General features: G+C 34.4%; 1 protein-coding gene and 1 pseudogene across 1 annotated transcript in view; both read left to right on the forward strand.

Moving 5' to 3' along the window:
* LOC145258171 (heme transporter hrg1-A-like) overlaps positions 1-19,395 on the forward strand; it is a 292,891-nt gene that overhangs the window by 24,788 nt on the left and 248,708 nt on the right. The window lies entirely within an intron of this gene.
* Positions 3,157-3,294, forward strand: LOC145258447 (U2 spliceosomal RNA; annotated as a pseudogene).

The following is a 19,395-nucleotide window of genomic DNA, read 5'->3' on the forward strand; positions in this document are numbered from 1 at the left end:
GATTACTTCTTGTAAATAAAAAAAAATAAATACTCGAGCTGAGATCACAACGAAAACCTTAAGACAGTTAGTCAAGTATGATAACCATTAGGCCAACTTGACACGCCTTTTTAAAAATGTTTTCAAACCTACATTTTCTTAACATAAGGAATCTGCCAAAAAATTTTGGAGTATATAGATTGAGAAGTGTCCTCACACACATATTCTCACTTTTATAGATATATAGAATATATAAAGGACATGTCTAACTAAAACTTAAAAAATTCACAATAAACTCCTACAAAGTTGGTATTTTCTTAATCAGTGTAACCCCAGAAAATTCTATATCTATAAAAGTGAACGTGTCTGTGTGTGTGTCTGTCTGTGTACATTTCATTACGCAATAACTCTATCAAATTTCAGTCTACAGATTCAAAACTTGATATACAGGGTACTGAGATTTGGGAAAATCTTTGTAATCCATTTTCGGCCAGAAATTTGGCTTTTAAGGGGTCAAAGTTCAATGATTTGACCTTTGAGAACTCTACTAAACTCCTCCGCCAATTTTTGGTCTAAACACTTGAAATTTTAGATATAGGTTCCTTGGACATGGATCTAAGTTAATAACTTGATTTGATCCCAAAAGAATAAAGGTTAATGGGTCATAATAGAGGTCAAAGTTAAAAAAAAAATTGACCTCTGCAGTCTCTACCAAATTACTCAGACAATTTCTGGTCTAAACATTTGAAATTTTACATAAAGGGTATTCAGAGATAGGGCAAGCTTTTTAATCAGTTTGAGTCGAAACTTTGGGCTATCAATATATAAATGTATGTATGTTTGCATGTCTGCCTAAAACTTTCAACAGCGGCGAAGGATTTTCACAAGATCAGTATCGTTTTGAAGCTCGACCTTTCAGACGACAAATACTGAAAAATTGGCTAAAAACATCAATTTCTTCACCCTCAATTGAGCACTTTTCTACAGGGAAGGATCGCTTTTTTCGCTGATATTTTTGAAAGTCATCCCTCTTTTCGATTGTCTAGCCTTAATTTAAACCTACGTCACTTCTGGTTTGGCGGTGGTCGTAACAGCAAAGACATCATGTTTTTTCCGTTCTTTTCCTCTTTCGCAGTACGGATTCGAGCCTGCCTTACTACTACCACTTTTTTTATCGCTCAACACACACCTCTAAACACCCAGGCAACGCCGGGCTGAAATGCTAGTATCTATGAAAGTGAGAATGTGTATATGTGTGTGTGGACACTTCTCAACCTATATACTCAGCAAATTTTTTATCTACAAACTTCATGTGCGCATTCGTGAAACAGCTAACAGACAACCTCCACATACCAATTTTTCAATTTTGACTTCTTAGCAGCACTTTTCTAGAGGAAAAAGACAATTAAGTTTTCCACATGTCTGAATATCCTATATACCAAATTTTAAGTATGTAAATCAAAAATTTGTTGAGTATATAGGTTGAGAAGTGTCCACAGACACATACATTCTCACTTTTATAGATATACTAGCAGTTCAGCCCAGCTTTGCTTGGGCCCTATGTACTATTCATAACTGTGTGAGTGTATATATATATATATATATATATATATATATATATATATGTTTGACTCCTGTCCAGGTAACCTACATCTAAAATTTCAAGTGTTTAGATCCAAAATTCGCAGAGGGGTTTGATAGAGTCTGCAAAGGGCAACTCTTTCAACTTTGATCTCTTGGCAGCCAAATTTTCGCCCAAAAACTGATTAAAAAGCTTGCTGCATGTCTGAATACCTTTTATGTAAAATTTCAAATGTTTAGACCAAAAATTGGCTGAGAGGTAAAAATTTTTTCACTTTGACTTCAATATTTATTGTTTTGGGCTCAAATCAAGTTAAAGTTTGACCCATGTCCAAGGAACCTATATCTAAAATTTCAAGCGTTTAGACCCAAAATTGGCGGAGGAGTTTGGAGTTTTCAATGGTCAAATTTTCTGGGGTTACACTGATTAAAAAAAAAAAAAAAAAAATACCAACTTTGTAGGAGTTTGTTGTGAATTTTTTAAGTTTTAGCTAGATATGTCCTTTATATATTTATATATACTCCTTGACAGCCAAATTTCTGTCCGGAAACCGATTAAAGATTTTCCCAAATCTCAATACCCCATATATCAAATCTCGAGTCTGTAGACTGAAAATTGACAGAGTAATTTGGTAGGAAAATGTACATAGACAGACATACAGACAATTTCACTTTTATAGATATATAGATAGTATTTTCTGGGGTTACACTGATTTAAAAAAAAAAAAAATACCAACTTTGTAGGAGTTTGTTGTGGATTTTTGAAGTTTGTGAGGACTTCTCAACCTATATACTCAATGAATTTTGATCTACAGACTTGAAGTTCGGTATATAGGGTATTTATACATGTGGAAAACTTTTTAATTTGTTTTCATCTGGAAAAAAGAGCTGCTAAGGGGTCAAAAGTAAAAAGTTTGTATTGGGGGGGGGGTCGGATTTTTATGTTTATATGACAGCTTCCTTATGTTAAGTATGTTGATTTGAAAACGCTTTTTAAAGATTATGGTCTAGTGGTTATCGTACTTTACTACCTCTTTTTAGGTTTTGGTTTCGATCTGAGCACAAGAGTTTTTTTTTTGGGGGGGGGGGGGGTTTAGCTTACAAGAAGTGATCTGTTTAGAAAAAACAGAATACTCGCATATACATGTCTCAGTTTCTTTTCTTTTATAGTCGCGTGCAAGCGACTCTGTAAGTCACTCCGTCGGTTGGTCTGTCCGTAACACTTTTGTGCTTGGCCTTTTTGGTTAAGATCAAAGGTCTGTTGTTAATAGATGCTGTTCTTAGCTTTTTAAGCTTTTGAGTTGGCCATGTGCCTAAGTTTTTTGTTCAGTGTTGATTTTCAATGTATTTTTAACATGAATAAAGGATTTAATATCTCAAAGTGTAGTATCTGTTCCGGCAGATACTGCAAGCAAAGATCATATGTGGGGGCAACCCCACATATAAGATCTTGGTCAATGTAGGGGCAACCCTTCATACCAATTGTCACTATCCAGCTCCCCTACTTCCCGCGGAGCTGGTCCCCATTCCCCCCTTCACTCCTCACATTAAAAATCGGCCTTGTGCCTAATTTACTCAGTGGGGGAGCAAATAAATACCCTTTTCTTGGCCTTTTGGCCAAGATCAAAGTGTAGTATCTGTTCTTACTACATGCTGTACTTATGTTTGTAACTTTGTGATATAAAGTGGGGGATCACTTTTCTGTATTAATTTAATGTAAAATGATCACCCACTTTACAACCGCTCAGTCTCAAAGCCATTCAAGTCATTCTCCAGACCATTCAAGTTGTTTTTGAAGGATTCCAGTTATTTTTTAATCATTCAAGTCATTCTTAAGGTCATTCAATTCATCCTTAAGTTCATTAAAGACATTCTAAGTCATTTACTTTTTATTTATTTAAGTCATTTCAGCCCGTTTTTCAGTCATTTTAGTTATCTTTAAGAATTTCATGTCAACCCTACATTCACGCATTCATTCATTACACGAGAGCACGCCACTAATGGCTATCGACCTTTTTTTTCCTTTTTTTTTTTTTTTATAAGGAATTTAGCGTTACGTTTAGTATTTCTGTTTATAATAAATAAGAATTCTGCAGTAATTGAAATATAATATTTATTCATATTTTACTACTGGGCAACGCTGGGCGGCCTGCTAGTAGATATACATTTTTCAGCAAGTTTTTGGAGGGGAGCTGAGGAATCAGTATCGTGTTTATTAAAACCAACACTAACCCCCACCCCACCCACCCCCAGTTGACTCTGCACTGCTGAAATTAACTGCAATTTTATTTGTTATATTATTACCATAAGCAGTTATTTTGGAAGAGTTGGGGAGGCTGTATAGGTTTTGGTTTAGCTGCTAATTTATAGGCGCCACCCCTCCTCTCTCTTAATTTTTGTTTCCTTTTTTTTTCTTTTTTACTTAGAATAGTTTCAGTAATCTAGAAAAAGGGAAGGCAACAAAAAATAATTCAATCATGATTAAGCATTGAATTTTGCAGTTAAAACTTCTAATTTTTTTATTTTTTTTTTTAATCAAATTTCTATTCCTAAGCTGCAGACTACGACTTTCAAACAACTGTGTGTGTGTATATATATATATATATATATATATATATATATTACACACACACACACGCACACAGTTGTTTGAAAGTCTTAGTTTGCAGATTAGGAATAGAAATTTGGAGTGCGTACGGCATAACGGCATAATCAGGTTGAGACACCAGTTCTCGTCAGATGACCAGAGTGAAGCAACGTTGAGCCTAGCTAGTGCGAGATGGGTGGCTATTTGGGAATTCTATGTATGGGCTCTAATATGTTATCTCTGTATTGTTTCCAGTTGTCCTGAACGTCTACTTGCCACTGGTATTTAACAATGCCGACTTAGGAGAGCTGTGGTTGGAGATTGCGCAACTCTTGCCACAAAAATTTCACGTTCAGGCACCCTTACAGTAGGTATCCATAGTTTGTCAAGACTGAAGGAAGCTACCATAATGTGTGTTCACGTAATAGGTATGTGTACATATGACTTGGGATTAAATGTTTGTTCATAGTTTTAAAGGTAGAAAAACTTGCAAGATTATATATATATATATATATATATATACACACTTTGTGTGAGAGTTCGTTTCCTATTGACTCTGAAATGGTTGGGTCTTTTTTCTTTTTCTTTTTTTTTTTTAATTTCACACAAATGTACTTCATGCAGTGGTCTTAGGTCTTAGATAAGTTTTATTTCGGAATACCCCTGATAAGTATCAAAAATCGATGATTGAAAAAATTATATTAAAAAAAGAAGTCATATTTTGACTAAAGTTAACACTCTGATACAACCTAATATCACAATTGCATGTGAGAAGTTTTATCGCTGCACAAACAAAAAGACCCGACATATAAAATCAACAGGAGGTCTTTTTTGATAAGACGGAGGCTTGTTTAATGTTTCTGTTTAGAGTACAATTGAACCATGATACTTGACTTTTGTATTTCAAACTGTAATTCACGCCATTATATAAAAATAAATTTTCTAAAATCAAACAGGTTTTCTACAGTGTAATGTAAACTTACAATATATTGTGAACTAAGTCACTGCATGGAAGTATGTGAAGTTCTCTTCTGGTGAATTATTGTAGGTCCCTGACTAAAGCAGGCAATACATCGATTTGAATGAAAGATGAGAAATTTTACCAAATTTGATGGCAATAAAAGTATTGGAAGTGTGGAACATTCGTTAATCCTAATTCAGTTCTGGGGAACGTTGGGTCTCCCTGCTAGTTATATATATTCTCCACATCTACTGATGCTTTGTACACTACTAATGCCCGAAAGTATCCTGTACCTCTATAAAGCCACCATTCGCCCATGTATTAGTTGTTAGACATGAGACGCGGTAATTTCGGTTATATTTAGTTTAATCTAGTTTTATGCAATGCTGGATGGAAGCCCTTTGTGAAAATTTAGATACCTCCGGATATTTGCAATTTTAACAGTTGGTATTAAACATCAATTAATAAATATTCCCCAAATTTCAGTTTCTATGTGGAATTCATAAGTTTTTAGGAGGCATAATATCGACACAGCTTTCAGTTTTGAAAATTCAAATATTTCAGATTTGCATTGAATCTGATACATGATTATTATGCACCAATTTAGCAAGATTCCTTGAAATTCCAATATTTTTTTAAGTGTAAATTAGAAACATTTTCTAGAAAATGTTTCTATGTAGTAGCTTTTAATCAAAATTAGGAAAAGAATTATAGACATAAGGTTTAGTATCATATCTTGATTTTAATCTCAGTGAGGGGGGGGCATAAGAGTGGTGAAAACTTTTAATTATTTTAATTTTACTCATCCTTAAATGTATTTTCACGACCTTTTAAAAATAAAACAAAAAAATTTAATCTAAGTTTTTCATTGGAAAATACATTTGCTTGTAAGAATTTATGCTACTTTTAATTAATACTAGCCTAGGTGCCCGGTGTTGTCAGGGTGTTTGGAGGTGTGTTAAGAAAAAACAAAGTGGTAGTAGGCAGGCAGGCTCGAACCTGTATCGCGAAGGAGGAAAAGAATGTGAAAAAAAAAAAAGGTGACGTGTTTGCTGTTGCATCCATCGCCAAACCAGAAGTGAGGTAGGTTTAAATTAAGGCTAGACAATCGAAAAGAGGGGATGACTTTCGAAAATTTCGGCGAAAGAAGCGACCCCTCATTGTAGAAAAGTGCCCAGTTGAGGGTGAAGGCATTAATGTTTTCAGCCAATTTTTCGATATTTGTCGTCTGAAGGATCCAGCTTCAAAACGATACCGATGTTGTGAAAATCCATGACCGCTGTTGAAAGTTTTAGGCAAACATACATATATTTCATTCAGGTGGTGAGATTTATATTATAGATGATAGTTTGGGAATTAATAATCTAACGTAATAAAAAACGAAACTCAAAGCAACATTTTGTCTTTATTTTTCAAAGACTTTCTTCAGATAACTGATTTGAAGTAGAAAGAAAAACACTTAACAAACAAAACATAAATGCAGGCGAGTCATTTTCTTTTCACCACATTCCTGATAAAACTTTGTTGTACATAACATTGATGTATAATCATTTGCTCAACTCCATATCCGCATATTTGGAATTTTAATGCATATGCATTTTTCCGGAAAAAAAAAAAAAATTCTTTCCACGTCATCGACGCGATTCAAGTTTTAACGGCTATATTTTTTCTTCTCCTCTGTCATCTTGAAAGTTTTTGAACGATGAATGAAACGTTGATAAACATAAACAATTTTTTTATTTTACTTTTTCTTCCTCTTTTCACGCACGCACATATCTATATATAGAAAAGCGAAAATGTATGTATGTTTGTGTGTCTGCTAAAAACTTTCGACAGACACAACGAAAATTCACAAACTCTGTATCATATCGAAGCCCCATCCTTCGCTCGAAAAATTGGCCAAAAACGTTCATTTTTTTCACCCCGAAATCGACAATTTTCGACGGGGGGGGGGTGTAACAAAAACGGTCTTCTCGTGAAGAGCGGTTCTACGCATGCGCCAGATGACGTCATGACCTGATTTACTTTAAATAGTTGAAAAACTGAACAAATTTCATGTACGTTGCATTAGGTCAGTTGGTTAGTGTGTTGCTTCATTATCTAAATATTTTGGGTTCGAATCGTGGTTTGAGATGTCTTTTTCTTTTTTTTTTTTTTTTTTTTTTTTTTTTTCGATTTTTTAAATTTAAATATTGAACCAGTGTTATTTAAGCCATTTTTCACGTAACGTTCGTTCTTCTGTTTTTTTTTTTTTTTTTTTTTTTTTTTCACTTATCCACCCCCGACCACACACCCAAAAACACCCGGGTACCCAGCGATTTTTTTTTTTTTTAATTTTAATATCGAAACAGGCTTATTAAGCTATTTTTCACGTGTTCGCTTTTCTGTTTTCATCGTTCGTTTGATTACGTTAGTTTTTTTTTGTGTTTTTCCCCCCCGCTTAAGTTTTAACGTTGTTTTCTTTTTTTACTTCGCTTATAACAAACAAACCTGGTCATTGACGTCGTCGTCATCGTCGTAACACTCGACGACTTCCGGGCGCGCACCTGTCAATTTGGTTCTTACTTAAATAAATTCAAACATCTTTCACTAACTCATTCTGGCTGGCCAATTTTATTTTCAAACTTCGCCTCAGGGCTTCGGGTTCGATTCTACCCCCCCCCCCGGTTCTTTTTTATTTAACACCACACACACCTACAAACACCCGGGCAATGCCGGGTACCCCCGCTAGTTTATATATAAAAGGCACTGCACTTTGTTTGTGTGGGTGAGTTTTTCCCTACAGACTTCAAAGCCGCACAAAAATGTACTTTGTGTCTGGTAGTGTTCTAAGATAGGTTTTGTATCAGCATGCCATCGACACCTATCAAAAATCGATAATTGAAAAATCCGGTAAAAGGAACAGGCGATTTTGACCAAAGTTAACACTTTATACAGCCTAACATCACAAGTGCGTTTGAGAAGTTTTATTACCGCACAAATAGTAGGGCCTGACATATAAAATCAACAGTAGGTTCTTTGATAAGACAGGGGCTCATTCAAAATTAACGTTTCTGTTTAGAGAACAATTGAACCATGATACTTGACTTTTGCATTTTAAACTTTAATTAAAGCCGTTATATAAAAATAATTGGCGCTTCTATACTATTAGGATGAAATTTTGTAGTCAATAAATGGAGTTTTCAAATAAAAAAAAGCAATAGTTTCTACTAAATTTTTTTTTTCAATTCTAATAAATTTCAATGGTAGCTTCCAAATTATGCAATCGAAATAAACAACTTTAATCATGTTAGCAGGTGAAAAAATTCAACCCTCTTGTTTAAATCGAAGCAGAAAATTACCTGCTTTTCGAACTCTCTTGTGTCTTACGATCGTTTCCATCAAATTCTATTTTTATTTTCTTTAATAAATAATTTTCTACCTTATCGATTTTTGTGATTTTTGGGAATATTAATCTTAAAAATACGAGGAATACGTAGAGACCATTGTTTTCATGTGAAATTCAGTATTATGATTTTCGAAATTTCGTCCCAATAGTGTAAAAGTGGCACATAATTTTATAAAGTCTACAGTAGGTTCTCTACAGTGCAAGGTAGATTTCAATGTATTGTGAACTAGGTCACTGCAAGGAGGCATGTGTAAGCTTCCTCCTGATGCACTGCACTGGGTCCCTGACTAGAGCAGGCAATCAATGGATTTGATTGAAAAATGGACGATTTCACCAGTTTCTATGACAAAGTATTGGAAGTGTGGGACATTCAGTGGTCCTCATTTAATTTCATACAACGTTGGGTCTGCATGTATGCAGTACGGAAATTTTATCTCTATAAGGAAATATATAAATTTATAAAATTTATATCCTAGTATTGGGGAAGGATGAGAAAAATAGAAGATAATTAAATAAAAACGACTGACAAATAAACCTATAGATTGCTAGAATAAATTATGAACCTCTTTTAAACTCGAATTCGGCTCAAATGAAAGAATGATAACCATTGAAATAAAGTTTATATAAATATAAAAACCTATACGCGCATACACTTAAATGTTTACATCTGTGTTTTAAGGTCTAATTTCTATATGCACGTTAATATAAAGAATGCAACTCCCATGATACCATCTGTATTTAAATCATATAAAAATAATTCTATGTATGTTACACATTTGATCATATAGACATCTATTATATAAATCTCACTTGTCTGTTTAAATGTATATTTGTATATCTGTCTGAAACTTTCGACATTTCGTTCACGGATTTTCACAAGATCGGTATCATTTTGAAGCTCGACGTCTTGGACGACAAATATAAAAAAAAATTGTCCAAAAACATTCATTCCTTCACCCTCAACTAGGCAGTTTTCTACAAGGAGAGGGTCGATTTTTTGCAAGCCATCGTATCAGTTGGATTGACTTTGCCTAATTTTAACGTTCTGAACTTCCGGTCGCGTCATGGAGTAGAGGTAGATTTTCTTTCACTTTCTTCTTCGCCTTCGCATCATGGGTTTGAGCCTGCCTGCCTGCCTACTACCGCTTTTTTTTTTTTTTTTTTTTTTTTTTTTTTTGCTCAACACACACCTCCAAACATCCGGGCAACGCCGGGCACCCATGCTAGTATGTTATAAAAGAATAAATTCAGTTTATCAATAAAAATAAAGAAATGAATAATGTGTCAAAAGTAAATGTATTTACACATGAAATAGAAAGCCTGCAATTAATAAACGGCCTCAATAAGAATTAAAAAAAAAAAAAAGATCACCTTGGAATCACTTTAAACTGAAGTACAGATACTGAAGACCTAAAACTAAAGTATAACCATATCCTCCTTCTGCTGAGATACCTTGACCAGACTGGATTGTATTTCCCTTTCTCCTCTCGCCCCTTATTTCCTATTCCTTTCTTTGCTGCATCTTTGCCCCCTAACCCTACCTATCCATCTTTACAAACTAAACACCCTGCTCTTCTCCAGGGTCACACCCAGATATATTTTTTATAAAATATATTTTAGTCATCGACATACAGTCCTGTTTCGTTGTATCACAACTCATCAGTGCCGCTAGACTAGCACCTATCCCAAGCCGAGGATCAAACCTGGAACCGTCGTGATGACGGTCGGCAGTTCTACCCCTTGACCACGGAAGCGGTGCCCACAACTAATCTGTCCGAATGTCTATTTAAATAAACATCCGTCCGCCACTCGTAAAGTGCTCAAACGTTTGTTTGTAAACAAACCGCGAGCTTCGCATTTTTCAGCCAAATTAAGTAGCGAGTGAGATTATTTACGATAGTGCTCTACCCAAACAGGGGTTGATTTTGGCTTCAGTGTGTCTCCTTTTTTCGGTCTGATTACAGTGGCTCTCTCTAAATTGAGATTCCACTGAACGCACGCATGTAACCAATAATGTTTGTATAATATATATATATACACACACACACACACACACACAAAGTTGGATGACAACACCTTGTTGAGAAGTAGATATTTTTTCCACAGTTGGAATTTACTGCGGGTTCGCTTGATCTGTGCTAATCATTTAGACTTTCTTGTACGTGGCTCAGGTGGCAGAGTACTCACCTCACATGTAAGTGACTCAAGTTTCGAATCCTGAATTCTCATAACGAGCCCAAAGGAGATTGAAACTCATCTAGGACGTCTACTCTGCAGCTTTCATGGTTTATGTGAGATGCGGCACCAATTGTGAAAATTATATATATCTCAACTCTGATTCCAAAACAATTTTTTTTAATAAAATAAGTGGTAAGAAACCCAGCAGAATATTAAAAATTGAAATTTATAGTAAGAGTGTGATATTTATTTATCTATTATAGATTACAAAAGGTCAGAATAATATGGTACCGCTAGTTTTAAATCAAATGATTAACAAATCTCATTGACTTGATATCAGCCATGTGAGTCATGTTTTTGTATCCACAACCAATAGCTAATGAGACTCGATCATTTATTAATCACATATTAATTTGAACAGTACTATGCTGTTCTTTTGTAATATGTTTATGGGAAAAATATGCTTCTTCAATTGTATTTCACCCTTTATTTATACCAATCCTTTTATTTATGAAGATGTTAAGTATGTTAAATTTAACTACAGAGTATATACAAATGGATTACAAAACGGCTATGTTCCATTTACCAAGATTTTATTCATCTTGCCATTTTTTTTTTTTTTTTTTTTCAATATGTCAAAATTTCTTCATTTTTTTTTTTTTTACAGCACCTGTTTTGTAATGCAGAAACAATCAGTTATGTCATTACTGAATTTTTTCCGAAAAAATGAATCTGGCTGATCACATAAAGCCGAAAATTTTTTAAAGAATAGTTGCAACGCGTGGTATGTTATTGAAGCTATATTTGATTTAATAGATGAGCTATTCAAGACTTATTTTATGTATTGATATAACGTTTCCATATTGTTTTAATCAACACAAACATTATATAATAATTTATTTATTTTATTTCAAAACAACTAATATTTATACTCTAATATACGTTCACTATGATTAAATCAATGTTTTTTGTTTTTTTTATATGAAACTGACTCCTTAAATTATATTTATGTTTTTCTTAGTTAATTTTTTTTTTTACGTATAAGCTTAAAATATGCTAGGTGTTAACCTAATTATTGCAACTAGCGGGACCTGTAGAAATTTCTCAGGGGACTGATTCATATGTAATATATTGATGTTGGCATTCTGTAGATATTCAGCATAAATGAAGACGCTCTGATATTATTGTACCTATTTACAATGCCTCCCCACGGGACAGACACCAGGGTCGTTTTTTAATGTGGAGAAAAGGTACAAAAATAAAAAAAAAATTGTCTCAGTCGTGAAGGACTGCTCCTCCACCGAAAGAGAACAAGAAATGGAAGTGCAGCATCTGAAGAACAGATACTACACTTTGATCTTGGCTCTGATATTATTGTAGTTATTTTTTTTTATTTATTTTTTTTTTTTACAGTGATCACCACTTATCAAGGCCCGGAAGCCACTCAGGGATAAGGGTTATTGCAAGTACATTACGTTAGTGTGGAGATTTGAAGTGTTTACTTAAGGGGGCGGTTCATTAGGAATTTGTTAACGTTGGACTTGAAGACATCAAGTTTTAGTCCGGTGGGAAGCAGGCAGATGGAACAGAGTTCCACAGGTATGCAGTTCTAAGAAAGAAGCTTTGTTGATGGAATCCACGTTTTGATTTTGGCACAGATATAGTGGGAGAAATTTTTCACAGTGGATTCAGCTAGACGGGTGTTTTTCGTGAAAGATTGGCGAGGGGGGACCAGAGATTGGAGTTCAGACGAGTACCTGCCATGGAAATAACGATAAAACAAGGATAGGCTCACAACGTCTCTTCTGTGGGAGAGAGGTTGCAGGGTAGAGAAATGGGCATCCCCCACTAAGCCACAAAGTCTATTTTGTACTCTGTCAAGGCAGGATAGGCTGTTTTTAGCAGCTCCTGCCCAGATATGGCAACAATATTCCAACCTTGGACGTACTTGGCTTTTATATAGATAGAGAATTGCATCAGTAGTGAGATATCTTCTGGAGCAGTAGAAGGATCCCACCATCTTTCCAGCGACCTTGGCAACAGACTTGATGTATGTGTTCCATTTCAGATCAGGAGTAAAGGTCAAACCCAAGAGCTTGTCAAAACATGGGGCCTCACCCAGACGAGAGCCATCCATCCCAATTGATGCCAGATGGGGATCAGAGCGTTGATGATGTAAGGATAGGAGTTTGGTTTTGGATGCATTAAAGGTAACCAGCCACGTCTTCCCCCACTGAACCACGTGCTCGAGATCAGAGGAGAGAGAATCAGAGAGAACTTTGTCATTTACAGCCTTTGATGGGTTGCCGTAGATGGGCGTGTCATCAGCATAGATGTCAACGAATGATTTAAGTATGTGTTTAGGGAGGTCATTGATGTAGATCAGGAAGAGAGTTGGGCCCAGGATTGACCCCTGAGGGACTCCAGCATTTATATTGCAGGCCTCCAATTTTTGTCCATCTACCACTACTCTTATGAGCCTATCGGAGAGAAATGATTTAATGATTGAGAAAACATTTCCAGTTATACCGTAGCTGGAAATCTTGTGAAGTAGACCCTTGTTCCATACCTTGTCGAAGGCCTTTGATATGTCAAGAGCAATTGCCCTAGAAAGGAAGCCTTTGTCAAGAGATTCACTAATCCTGTGGGATATAACCGTCAGAACATCTGCGGTAGATCTTGCAGAGGGGAAACCATATTGTGTGTCACTAAGAAGGTTGTTCTTGCTGAGGTGGTTGACTATTTCTCTATTTAATATGGATTCCAGCAACTTACTCATAACACACAGGAGACTTATTGGTCTGTACTGAGAGAGAGATGACTTATCACCTGAATTCTTAAATACAGGGCAAACTGATGAGGTCTTCCAGGGAGTCGGAAAGCACTTCTCCTTAAGGCAGCGCTTAAATAGTTTCGTAAGTATGGGAGCAAGTTCTGGTTGAAGCTTTTTTAACACTATAATTGGGACGCCATCAGGGCCAGTTGCTTTACTGGAATCTAGGTTCTTGATTAGCTTGGCAACCTCATGCACGGATATTTGTATGTTACCTAGCTTGTTCTGTGTTATAGGAGGAAATATGGGGAGTTGATGGCCTTCGTCGCATAGGGTAGAATTAGCTGCAAAGTTCTTTGCAAATAGTTTGGCCTTGTCTGACGCTGACGTGGTGACCTCTAGTCCATTGATAATGGTTGGGATAGAACGCACACTTCTGTTCAGGATCCTATTTGTTATTTGCCAAAACTGGTAGGAACCAAGCCGCTGATCAGCTACCTTGGATTTAACAGACTGGGCATATAGCTCTCTAGCATTTTTTATTACTCTATTACAGTGGTTGCTGGCAGTCCTGAAAGCAGCTTTAGTCTCAGTGCATCTATTACGTTGGTAGCTATGGAAAAAGTGATTTCTGTGCGCGATAGCAGCAGCACATTCTGGGGAGAACCATGGCTGGCTGTTAGGTTTTTGTTGGAATTTTTTAGATGGTATGAATTGGTCTATGCCTACAATTAACCATTCGGTCAGATCTGATACTGTAGAGGACACTTCCTTTTTAAACATGGAGTGCAGAGGTAAATCAGATATGAATGTACGGAAGCTATCCCAGTCAGCCATAAAGTATCGGTATACAGTACGGTGGAGGGGTACGTCTGGGGACTTCTTACATTTCATTTTTATCTTAACTGATACGATAGAGTGGTCGGAGGATCCTAGAGGAGAATGAACGGAACATGAACATAGCTCAGGGGAAGTTGAGAGAAAATCGTCTAGGAGGCTTGCATATTGACCGGGTGTATCGGGCACACGGGTGGGTTCGCGAACAATCTGAGCGAGGTCATAAGCAATGGCAAAATCATGACAAAACCTCCCCTCATCGTCTGTCTTATTTGAATGGGTCGTCCATTCCACGTTATGGACGTTGAAGTCACCACAGATGTGGATGTTAGCCGAGGGATGTGCAGACAGTATGTGGTCTATTTTCTCAGATATGCTCTTAAAGATAGTAACTCCGCTGTTGTGGGGCCGATAGAGGGCAAATATAAATGCAGTGGTGTTAGCAAGTGCAACCCTGAAGCACATATAGGGTAAATTAGGATCTTCTCTAGAGATATCCCTGCCACACGGGAAGCCATCCTTAATGTAGGCACATATTCCATACCCATGGCGATCTTGGGGGTCAGATTTAGCTGTTAAGTTAGAGTATCCGTTAATTATAAACTCATTTAGGGAAGTGGTCGGCCCTATTCCAGTTTCACTTAGAAATAATATGTTCGGTTTCGTCTCCTGTAATTGGGTTTCAACCTCTGGAAGGTTGGAACGTAGACCCCTGATGTTGGAGAAGGAGACCCGGTAGTAGGGGGTCTACGTTGAAAGATGGGGTTCAAGGTTTTGGGGTTCTAGGTTTTGTTAAAACTGCAAAAGTATTTATCCAAGCAGAGTTGCTCGGCATAGCCAGTTCATAAAATATGCTTAAATATGATATTTTAATTTACATTATTATAGAGTTTTATCGATTTTTAGATATAAAGTTGCCATTTCAAAAATATAAAACATATCTATATGACTTGGGTTCATCAGCTTGAATTGAAACTTATGAATAAATATGTGTGTGTATATATAACTTCAGTTCCTTCAGCTGTAACCGAAACCAAGACTTACGAAGAATTCTCGATAAAATTATTTTTTAAAAATAGATTCGCATGCTATCAGCTATAATCGAAACCGAAACCAAAATTATGAAGAATTCTTAGTAAAATTATTTTTAAAAAATTAAATCACTTGAGTGCCATCAGCTACAATCGAAACTAAAACTTATGAAGAATTCTTGATAAAATTATTTATTATATATTTATTACAAGAAATGGAAATACATAAAAAATTAAACAAACCGGATGTAAGCATGACACAGAAAATAACACACATGCTATCGTATTATTATTATGATGAATAAATATTATATTAGAATTATAACTGTTCAGACAAACATGTATTGATCGATATAATTTAGTTAAATTTAATTAACCTTTTTCTTTGTATTAGAAGTGATTTCTTTATTTCTCAGCTATGTATGTTGCAGATTCAGTGTAAGGGGCGTAATTCAATGTTAGAAATATACTCAATTACTTCCCTTATTTCATTAAGTTAATTATATTTTTTTAATTTTAGGTGTTATTAGATTTTTTTTGCACCAATCATACTATTATATTTAGATTATTTAATTAGGTTATTCTAACTTATTTTTTATTACTCTTCCCTTCATGTATGGCATAACCATGTTGATACACTTGTTCTAGTTAGATCACCGAAGTTAAGCAACATTGAACCTGGTCAGTACCAGATGGGTAACTAATTTGGAAATTCCAGGCTCTGTATGTAGGAGGACATCGACACCTCCCTGCCAGAGTTGCAAAAACCTGAAATCGTCATCTCCCGTAACGGGGATATACATGTGACTGGGGACCGCTTGTGAAGTTTATACTCCCGTGGAACTTCCTCCTTTGGAGGAAGCTGGTTAAACTTGCATCGGGTTAGTGCCGTTTCTATACTCCCGTGGAATTTAATATCAAATAAACCCCATTATCTAATTCCTTAACTTACACCGGGTTATTACTTATTTCTATATGAACAACTATATATTCATGTATATACTTTTGTTGATTCTTTCTAGTGTAAGGTTTATTGGCTTTTAATCCAACAATTACATCGTGTAAATACCTATATTAAAAATACAATTATATGCAAGCAAATATATTTTTTAATATAATGCAATGATCCTAGATATATTAAGTTCATACTTATATATGTTTGTAAATACATTACTTATGCTCAATAATTTACTTATTTAAATTTATTTCATGAATATTTGCTGTGACAATTATTTAGTACCAATCATGCTATTATTATATTTGGGTTATTTAATTAGGTCCTAACATTATATATATAAACCATTAATTTAGATAAAGCAACTCGCTGTGTTTTTTTGGGCAGGGGTGGGGATATAGATTATATTTATTTCTATGTGAACAATTTTATATTTATATACATGTTTTTGTTAATTATTTTAAGTATAAGCTTAAAATGTATTAGTTTCAACCTTTATAATTACCGGGTATAAATACTAAAATCAAAAATACAATCATATTCAAATAAATATATATAGATTTATATAATATAATGATTTTGAATATACTAAATTTATACTTATATATGTTTGTAAATACACTACTTATTCACAGTAAGTTACTTATTTAAATTTATTTTATGAATATTTATCGTGACAAAGATTTAGTACCAATCATGTTATTATTATATTAGGGTTATTTAATTCTAACTTAATATTTCAACTCCTCCACCGCCACCATTTTTTCTTTTTTTTTCTTTTTTCTTTTCTTTTCTTTTTTTTTTTCTTTTTTTTTTTTTTAACCAAATAAATCCTGAATATATAAATCATTAATTTACACTAAAGAACCTAATCTAATTTTAGCCAAGACAGAATACCTAGTTCACTGCAAACAGTTTTGGACCACCTCTTGTCTTTTATTTAGTTAATTTTCCTTATATATTATATGATTCAAGGGTGAAAATGTTGCAATGCCCAGATTTACTTGGTGTGTATTTATTAGCACTCCCTAATATAGACCATTTCAATTTGTATTCTGTGATTTATTTTTAGTTCTCTTACCTATTTAGCTAAATTGTTTATCCTGGTATTTTTTACATCAGGTATTTTAAATGATGCTATATGGTTACAGAATCTGTCCTTGAATCGGCAATCCATAGACTCTACATATGTTCTGATTCTATTATCAATGACTTCACATTATATATCATATCAGAAATTAGACATTTACCTTCCAAGGGGACTTTTAATATTTTTATAGTTACAAAGTGATTTACTTTCAGTATTCTGGCTGATGTCTGACCCACCCTCCTTAATTTCCTTATCTATTTTCCACTGTTAGAACTTATATATAATTAGTAATGGGATGATTCCAATATTTTTCCCGATTATAATACAATTACCGATTCTGTTTTGTTTTATTTTGGGGGGGGGGGGTCTTTTAATTTTTAGATTACCTTTATAAAGCATTTAATATGTGCATATATTTCCATGTATCAAAGATTACAATGGAGGAGGGAATCTATAGATTGAAGTTTTACTAGTAGTTTAAAATCAATAAATATTCATTCTTGTATTATTAGAAACAAGAAAGGAAATTTTTTTAAAAATGGAGAAATTAGTATTAGGAAATATTATTTGTTTGGCATCAGAAAATAAGCACAAAATTTTCTGATTCCGATATCCTCAAAAGTTCTGATTTAAATTAATTATCCCAAAACGAATTATATATATATATATATATAAGACTATTAAGAGAGAACCCTAATAGAGTGCTTATTTATTAAAAACAGGAAAAAAAATTTAAATAACTGTGTAATATTTATATATGTATTACAGAAGATCAGGATAATGTCAGTACCATTAGTTTCAACTCCAAACATATAGAGCCTATTAATTGGTCATCTTTACTGGACCTTCTTCAGCCTCTGTCTATGTTGCCTCCTCAGAAAATAGCGACATGCACATTGTGTGACATCCTGACAATATTTCAATCCTCTGCTTTATTTTTATTTTTATTATTTTTGCTAATTCTGCATTTTCAATCGTAAAAATAATATATAAGTAGTGGGCAAGTAAAAATAGATTTTAAAAAATTTTATTTTTTATTTTTGTGAATTTAGGTAAAGATTATGCTGACTTCCGGTCGCCTTCCTTTTAATTTCTTGTGTGAGGAAAATTAAAAGTTAAAATCTAAAATTGAAGAATCACTACACTCGCTGTTGAAAAAGTGGGGGGGGGTATTGAGAATTAATGAGTATCAATAGCCTATGATAAATTATAGAAAAAAAAAATCCTGCAATAAGTAAACAAGAAACCGTTAGACTTTTTTTTTTTTTTTTTTTTTAAATTCATGTACAATATAAGGGGGATAACTTTTCAACTACCAGACTTTAAAAAAAAAAAAAAAAGTAGTAGGGTTTAGAAGTAAAAATTAAAAATATTATTATTACAAATATCATTAGAGATTACTTAATGACGACAACCAGTGCTGTTTCCTGGAGTTTTGGTGACAAGTCTCCCCGAGTTTCCAATAGTCTCCACCTTTTTCAATAACCTCTTCAAATGTATTTGCATCATCGCAACAGCCACTTGCCATGATTTATTACTGGCAATGACTATTATTCTTTACTGAAATTTTGATGGCAGTAAGGTCCCAGCCCTCTTCACACTGATCCAGTGGACACCTGGTTAGTGTTCTCTCTCCTTTGTCTTTCCCGCCTTCTTGACTGTTTGGTCTGGTGCCAGTTAATGCTTGTACTATAATTGTTTTTTTGTTTTTTTTTGTGATGGGCGGAGATAGTTAATTTACAGTTTTTTTTTTGGGGGGGGGGCGGTCAGTTTTCTTGTTTCTAAATAGTGTTTGTTTTACTTCTGTTACAGTTTTTATATCTTAGGGGTTTGTAGTTCATGTGGGTTAGTTTCTTCAATTGAAGGGTTTTCCTTAAGATTTCAACCATTTTCATTATTGCTATTGTTGTGTTGTAAATGAATGAAAACGTAAAACAAACCTCTTTCCAAGGCTTTATTTATTGAACAAAATTCACAGCTACTAAAACAGAGAAAGAACTGTCTTTTAAAGAAAAAGGAACATGTGCAAAATCAC

This window comes from Euprymna scolopes, chromosome 33 (assembly GCF_053919585.1).
Source record: "Euprymna scolopes isolate OS-2025 chromosome 33, ASM5391958v1, whole genome shotgun sequence".
Taxonomy (NCBI): Eukaryota; Metazoa; Mollusca; class Cephalopoda; order Sepiida; family Sepiolidae; genus Euprymna; species Euprymna scolopes.